Source organism: Acomys russatus, chromosome 15 (genome assembly GCF_903995435.1).
Source record: "Acomys russatus chromosome 15, mAcoRus1.1, whole genome shotgun sequence".
NCBI lineage: Eukaryota > Metazoa > Chordata > Mammalia > Rodentia > Muridae > Acomys > Acomys russatus.
In genome coordinates this window covers 64,654,049-64,662,279 of record NC_067151.1, presented here as the reverse complement: position 1 = coordinate 64,662,279, position 8,231 = coordinate 64,654,049, and the positions used below count along the sequence as shown (strand labels likewise).

Below are 8,231 nucleotides of genomic sequence, written 5' to 3'. Positions count from 1 at the left end.
ATGTAAGAGTTTAGCATCTGTGATATTGGCTAGGCATTTTCCTGTACTCCTCCCTCCTCAACTTTCATGTATAGTACCCCCAATATCTCTCACGTTATGCGGTCTGCTTTGTCCATGCCGTCCTAGATGACAAAGCCTCCCCTTTGCTGTCCTAGATGCTCCGTGACAAAGCCTCCCCTTTGCCGTCCTAGATGACAAAGCCTCCCCTTTGCCGTCCTAGATGACAAAGCCTCCCCTTTGCCGTCCTAGATGACAAAGCCTCCCCTTTGCCGTCCTAGATGACAAAGCCTCCCCTTTGCCGTCCTAGATGACAAAGCCTCCCCTTTGCCGTCCTAGGTGACAAAGCCTCCCCTTTGCCGTCCTAGGTGACAAAGCCTCCCCTTTGCCGTCCTAGATGACAAAGCCTCCCCTTTGCCGTCCTAGATGACAAAGCCTCCCCTTTGCCGTCCTAGATGACAAAGCCTCCCCTTTGCCGTCCTAGATGACAAAGCCTCCCCTTTGCCGTCCTAGATGACAAAGCCTCCCCTTTGCCGTCCTAGATGACAAAGCCTCCCCTTTGCCGTCCTAGATGACAAAGCCTCCCCTTTGCCGTCCTAGATGACAAAGCCTCCCCTATCCCTTTTTCATGTCAAAGTCTGCTATGTATGCAGCATCAACACGAAGTTTTAAGACATGAAACAGAGTGTTTGTTCTTTTTTAAATGTGCTGAAGATTTCTCCTTTATACTGTATGAATGGTGGATCCAGCTTTGTGTTTATCTTTGAGATTTGATGCCCGTCTTCCTTTTAAAATTTCATTTTGTACGTCTCCTGTTTCTTACCAGGCAGTACCCGTCGACCTTTCAGGTCAGAATTATGTAGCGTCTGCTATGTCTGTTCTCTCTTGAGGACCTTGTGCTCTGACTTGCTTTCTGATTCACTTTTCTCCACATAGCTGACGTGTCCTTTGAGGTCTGTCTTATGTTCAAATGATGCCTCCTACTTTCCTTCCTACTCAGACACTCAGACACATTTACTTTTTAAATGGTACTTTATTTTCATCTGACATTTATTTAGTATCGTTGTCCCACTGCAAACCATATAAGCTGTGTGGAAGCAGGAATGTTTGCCTGTTAAGTACTGCAAACCTACGTTGGGCCCTCATAGATGCCCGTCAGTATTTATTGCCTGAATGAACAAATGAATGCTTTAACCCATGTCGTATCTTCTTCATTTTTTCTTAGGACCATTGTTTCCATTTTCTTCGTGTGCTTGGCATATCATTTAATTGTGCATATATATTGCATATGTTACATTGAATTACAGTTGTTGTTTTTATGAGACTGTCTCATATAATGAATGATTTTTTTGGTTTTATTTCAATTTTAAAAACATTTATTTATTGTATGCATATAAACAGTGTGTGTGCGCGTGTGCATGTGCGTGCGTGCGTGTGTGAATGTAGATATTGTGGGCCATGGCACATACACATGGAGGTCAGAAGACAACCTTGAGTGTCCACCCATGCCATCTACTTTAAGACAGGGTCTCTTGTCATTCACCACTGTGCAAGCCAAGCTAGCTGTTTTTAACCACGGCCTCTTCCTTTGAGGAATGTTTATTTTATTTAAGAAACTACTCTGCATTAAATACTCTGAAACATTTAAAAAATATGGACATAAATCCATGTTTTGTTCATCAGTATTAGCTTCTTTTACATTCCCCTCTCTTTCTTGCTCCCCCTTTTATCTCCAGAGGTTTGTTTTTTTCCTTAGCTAGTGAGTTTATATAACTTGCTTGAAACTTACATCTGATGCTCTTCAGTAGACTGCTAGGATTCTGCCCCTACAATGGGCGGATTTCCAGGTCTTCTTCATTATTGGGTTACTAAAGCTTATCTGTTGGTTATGTGATTCAGAATATTTGAAGACTTTCTAGGCTGTAATAAAACAGTGGGAATGTCCAGCAGAAATGGTCTCAATCATGAAAAATATTAAAGCGTGAGTTTGGGAATAACAGTATAGATAGAAAATATGGAGCTTACTGGCTCTGTCTCTGTTATCTCTGTGTGTGAAGGAGATTGCATAGCTATGCACATGTGGTAATATGCCACATGTGTGTGGTAATATGAAAATGAACTAGCCATGTAATATAATATCTAAAAGAAATCTATGCAGTGTTTCTTACTTCACTTATAAAGCATAATATCTGAACGAAGTATGTAGAATTCCTTCCCCATTCTTTTAAAAAATGTAATCAGCTGAATTATTTTACTTCTAGGTATGTGTGAATGCCTGTGTGCTCCTGCGTGTGAGTGCTGGTGTGGGCCAGGGAAGGGCGCTGGGCACCCGAGAGCTGGCGGGGCAGGTGTTGAGCTTCCCAGTGTGGGCTCTGGGACTTGAACTCTGACCTTCTGCGGGAGCATCGGCACTCTTCACCAACAAGCCGCTCCCCCAGCCCCTTCCTTTTCCGTCCTACACAGCAAAACCTTATGTGGGATGTTGTGTCCACGTTGCTGCTATTTTTCAGGAGAGTCATATGAGATTAGAAGTGTAGATGTCAAACAAAACATGAAAGCCGAACATAGACTGTAGAACATACACGGAAGTCAAGACGCATATTCCCAGGCTCCTGACCTGTGTGAGCAGCAAGCCTGCCTCCCACATGGCTAAGTGCACCATTATCTATGTCACTAAATTGAACAACTTCAAGTAAATGAAAAATTTCTTCAAAAGCATACTAGCCCAAGGGGCGTGTCCCACTAAAGCCTTCACTTACCAGTGCGTTTGTATTTCCTGTGCCTTTCCATATTCCTAAGCCTTGGACTGATGCTTGTGGGCCCTCTCAGTATGCCACCAACTTCCAGCTCTTCTGACTGACTTCTGAGCGAAGTGAGGGTTAGGAGTGACGGGGGGGAGGGGGGGACTTTAGTAGGTTTTAGTCATTCCTGGAGGGGCACATAGCCACATGCCAAAGGGAAACAAGCAGGTAGGTGATCTAAACCAGTAAGGGATTGTGTGTGTGTGTGTGTGTGTGTGTGTAGAAAAGACTGTCTAATAGAACCAAACGAACAGTCCTTTATCTGTCCAACCAGGAGGTGGCAGGGTTACTTCTTAATAGTCTGTCTTTAGGAGATAATTTACTGATGTCTTACAATTTTGAAGATAATCAGTTTTCTGTTTATGTGAAATTATCCAGTTAGACTACATTCTTAGCATTCACAGTAACATTCTACTAATAAATTTAAATAAAAAACAACTTTGTAGTCTAGATTTGGTTTTATGGATGCAAATAAAATCAACTACATACAGCAAGAAGAACCACAAAACAATCAGGAATTACATAAATGTTACATTCATAGTGTTTTGGCTATTTGTATTTGGCAATCTTGAAGAAAACATCTTTCCTATCTTGGAGAGTCTAAAATTTTGAATGCAAATCAATATCTATCATATCTCATCTCTATCAAATTAAAACATCCATCTAGACATAAAAATGTCTTAAGCCCTAAACAACTAAGTTTAATTTTAAGATTAAACAATCTGGTCTTCAACCCGTCAGAGACTTGAGAAGGAATAAAACTTAAATACCTGAGTGAACTGAAACTGCAGGTTAGCAGCTTCCCAAATGAAAAACTGACAGAGACAGTTTGCTGCCTGAACAGTCACCCTAAACCCTCTATAATGCTGGAGCATCATCTTCAGCCTTCTGGCCCAGTATATCTTACAGACATATTTGGTAGGCTTTCCCTGTCTTGGCAGAGTTTGGCCATCAACTCTGCCTGCATCTGAGCTTGCCCATTTTTAGGCAGAATTCTGTCTGTGGAAGAAAAGAGGACATTTTGCCCAGTGGCTGGTTTGCCGCATGTGAAGCCATCTCCATAAGGAGGTTCTTTGATGCTCCTCATCTTCTTCGAGGTAGGCTGGGTGTTGCCTGAGATTTTTTTTGAACGTGTGTGATCACAGTGTCTAAGTGATTTTGCCTGGGCAGTACAATGTCTGCTTTACTGTTCATCTAACCATCTCGTCACATTCCTTTCCTGCCTTTCCCCAACTAATATCTTAAAAATGGAAATCTGATTGTGTAACCTCTCTATTAAAAACTCTTTGTTGAAACAAAAATGTTTTTCTTTCTTCCTATTGGCTAATAGAGCCCAAACGCCAGAGAACAGTTTACAAGGTTAATTTTGAGCTGATTTCGATGTGTTCAGAACTTTTTGTGCTGAATCACTCATGTGCATCTTATATATTGGCTATAAGGAATTACTATCAGTCTCTTGACGCTTTTTTTCTTTTTTAATTTTTCATAAACAACTTTATTCATGACACATTATTTTTTAAAAAATCCCACACCCTGGAAATGAGTTAAAAAATAAAAAATAAACAAAAGCCGCATCCCACCTCCCTGTTTCCATTTCCTCCCATTCCTTCCAAATAAAAGGGGGAAAAGGGGTAAAGAAAACAAAACAAAAACACCTGAAAAACAAAACTACCCCAAACTCCCCAAAACAAAGTAGTGCATTTCCCTGAGGTTAAGGGGAATTTACACTGGAGTGGCTGGGAGGGAGATCTTGCAGCTACAGAGACCTGCAAAGAAAGACACTCAAAACAGAAAAAGAAACACAAAAGAAAACAAAGTAGATCACTGGAGTGGAGCGGCAGGAGCCTGAGGAAAGAAGCTTAGGAGAGGGGCAGACAGGCAGGGACTGCAACAGTCAGGGAGCAGACAGGGAAGAAAACAAGCTGAACAGCTTGGTGTAGCCCCTGCCACACTCCCTGGGCCGCCCCTCCTCTCCAAAGCAGGTCCCTCCTTAGTTATGGGATTCTCTCCCCTTTCAACAGCATATCTTTTTTTTTTTAAAAACCCCATCAAGGTCATCTTCTGTTTTTCTTTTTAAAATCCCCCCTCCTCTGTTTTCCTCTCTCCCCTCCTAAAACACGGGTTTTTTTTTTTTTGTTTTTGTTTTTTGTTTTTTGTTTTTTAAAGTAAGGAGAATACCAAGATGTCGCTCTTGCTGGCCCCTGTAGATTCGACCCTCGGGAGCTGTTGTAGTTGGTACTCCCGGCTCGGTATCGGGCGCGTGGGAAACCACGGTCTGTGGTGCTGATGCCTGGTCTGTGGGTTCGTTTGGGAATCACCTTGATTCGTCTTCCTCTAAACAGGGACTCATCTAAGGACAAGGAAGTCCTCACAGACTCTTTGTCTGAGAACTTTCTATATGCAAACCCTTTGGGATGGCCACTAGATTTGTCACAGGGAATAAGTAACCCGGTTGACTGAGCCATAGCCATGAAAGCGAGCTTCCAGCTCTTCTGTGTTGCTCTATAGTCCACATTGCCGGCACAGATGGACCGGGCATCAGCCTCCATCTTCTCCTCCACAGACGTGATCACTGGGGGTGGGCTCATATTCATCTTCGTGCCTATCTCGTTTGTTTTGTAGCTCCTTTAGCTTTTCAGCCTCTTCCTCCATTTCCCTGACTCGAGCTTTGATCGCTTCTAGCTCTGGATCCTCAATGGCACCGACCCTGGGGTCAGCCCTGGCCAGTCCCGGCTCTTCCTCCTCCTCCTCCTGACAGCCGGGGACTCCTGAGCCCGTAGGGGCGCTGGGGGTGGGGTGGGGAAGGGGGTCTCCTTTTTGGGCTTGGGCTCCAGCAGCAGCTCCCCATGCTCCAGCTCCTCCCACAGTCTCCTGCGCCTCCCAGGTCGCCCTTCCCACTGGCCCCCTGCACAAGATGACACCCTGCCGCTTCTGTTTTCTTTATCTTTGGAATTTTATATAAGATGTTTAATCAAACCCATTAAATACTCTCCTCCACAAGTTAGCGCATTTCCAGACATTTGTAGAGAGTTACCACATGCTTACTAAGGTCAGGTTTAGAATAATCCAGAAGCAATCTGGATTACTGTTCTTCACCACTAAATCTGCTCATCTGGCCACACTACACTTTATACCACCAAGAACTGTCTGTTCAGTGAGCCCTTGAAGGAACAATCTCTTTCTCCAATCATTATGACTACAACATCTAGCATAGAGTAAAATTACTAAATGATTAATATTTTTCTTCTGAAGAGTGGAATGAAACATGTTGCATTGTGAACCAAATGACAATCACATCACCTAGGTTCTGGCCATTATAACACACATTCTCAGCTTTGTAATGGAAAGCGTTTGGGATATAGGCAGTGACCACTTCAGGAGGTACTGTTGGATATGGGAGAGTGTCTGGTCACGGTGGGATAGTTTGCACCATGACCCTTACATACTGACGAGGCTGTCTGCTCCTGGACGTACGCTACATGCCTTGCCCATCTGTTTCCCATATGGTAGGCTGGAAAAGGTGCTGGGAAGAAGAATAGACACTCTTGGAAGGCAGGGGCAATAAAAACTAATGGCAGTTTAGCCTCACAAAGTGCTAAGGCCTATTTTGTTGATTTTATTATACGAAACTGTATAGGTAAATTATTTGTTAAGTTATAGGCCATGGGCTTCTTGCTAACACTGGAACCACTTTGATGCTAGCGTGGAGTCTGATCGTAATTAACTCATTGCTTTACCATGTCCTCTGCCCCCCTAAATCTGTACCTCTTGTTGGTAAGGGGCAGTCATTGTTGGGTGCCTTCTGACGTCATTCTGTTATTTAGACCTATAAATGGCATACACTGTTGTGGCCGTGTAGCCGTCGTAACTTCACAGAGTAACGCATCACTCATGTGCCTGTGACAATACTGCTGCAAACAAGCCTACTGTTCTGGCCAGTTATGTAAAAGCACAGCATAGGGCAGCGAAATGCCTGCTGCACAAATATGAGGATCTTGATCTCAAACATCCAAGTAAAAGTTGACCGTGGCGGTGTGGTTGACCGTGGCGGTGTGGTAGACCGTGGCGGTGTGGTTGACCGTGGCGGTGTGGTTGACTGTGGCGGTGTGGTTGACCGTGGCAGTGTGGTTCTGCCACAGCACAGGGAAGTGGGCACAGGTGGATTCCTGGAGCTCATTGGTCAGCCGTGGGTTGGGGTGATCTTTTTGTGCACTGCGTAAAAGTTGCCTTTGTATTATTCAAATGATGATTTCTATGCCGGCAGAGATCTGATTTCAGGCTGGACTCTGGTATTGTTATTCTTATGACTGCATCATATTTTGTAAAGACTCCATCTCTCACCTTCCGATTGGTTTAATAAAGAGCCGAATGGCCAATAGCTGAGGCAGGAGATGATAGGCGGGACTCCCTGCAGAGATAGGAACTCTGGTGTAAAATTGGGAGTAGGGCTTTTCTAATATTTGCCATAGTTCCCAAATAACAACAGAGACCTTTATATTCATTAATAATTGATTTATGAACTATAGTTGGGTAGGTGTTGAGCTACTCTAACCTGTCTATGCTGACCTGGACCTCTTAGCAGCTGTGTGGCCCTGCTTCCTGCCGTATTAGTCTCCTTCTGCCTGTTTCTTCTTCATTTTCTCATGGTGACTCCCTCAGGGCAACTCTTTCCCCCTCTCTCTCCTCACCTGGACTCTTTCACTGGGATCATGCATCCCGCCTTAACTCTTAAATCCAGCCATTGGCCGTTCTACCTTTTTATTAACCAATCAGAGGTGATGGAGCACAATTTTGACACAATATTGAGGCAGGAGATGCTTCATAAGAATTACCATGCCATGTCCATACTGCAGCCAGATCTCTGGGTATAGAAATCAGCATTTGAGTACATACTGCACAAAACCATCCATCATCATCCATAGAACGACCAAAAACTACTCATCCAAGCTCTTGGGAATGAGTGTCATTCTCTTAAAATTGCTTCTTGGTGTCTGGGGGCAATATTCTCTTTTGGGGGCCCTAAGAAAATTGGGATAAGTGCCAAGTATGGGAAAACTAGCTGTATCATTTGTTGTCTGGTCTCTGTGTGATGGAAAAGTGCAGGGCTAACCCAAAGTCCTGGCTGGAATAGTGTTTGAGGGTGCACCATCTTAGCTGTTATGAAATGAAATGTTGTGGATATAAAGATTTGAGGAAACAGTTATTGAGGCAGTCTCTGAGGTTGGATCATCTAGGCTACTTGTCTTGTCTTCTTTGATGTCTGGTTGTTTTGCTCTGTAAACATATGAACTTTTAAAGGTAATATACATTTTTTGCATTAACACCTGTAGGGAATGCATAGTGTGCATAATCAGCTAAAGGTGATTCTCTGTTCTATGTTTGAGCAGAAAAGGCATCAGTCTTTCATAATAAGTGAATTTGGACTGTATAACG

The 8,231-nt window shown here is 43.5% G+C and overlaps 1 pseudogene; it reads right to left on the bottom strand.

Moving 5' to 3' along the window:
• Positions 1-2,243: 2,243 nt before the first annotated feature.
• On the bottom strand, positions 2,244-6,587 carry LOC127199083 (polyadenylate-binding protein 2-like; annotated as a pseudogene).
• Positions 6,588-8,231: the final 1,644 nt, after the last annotated feature.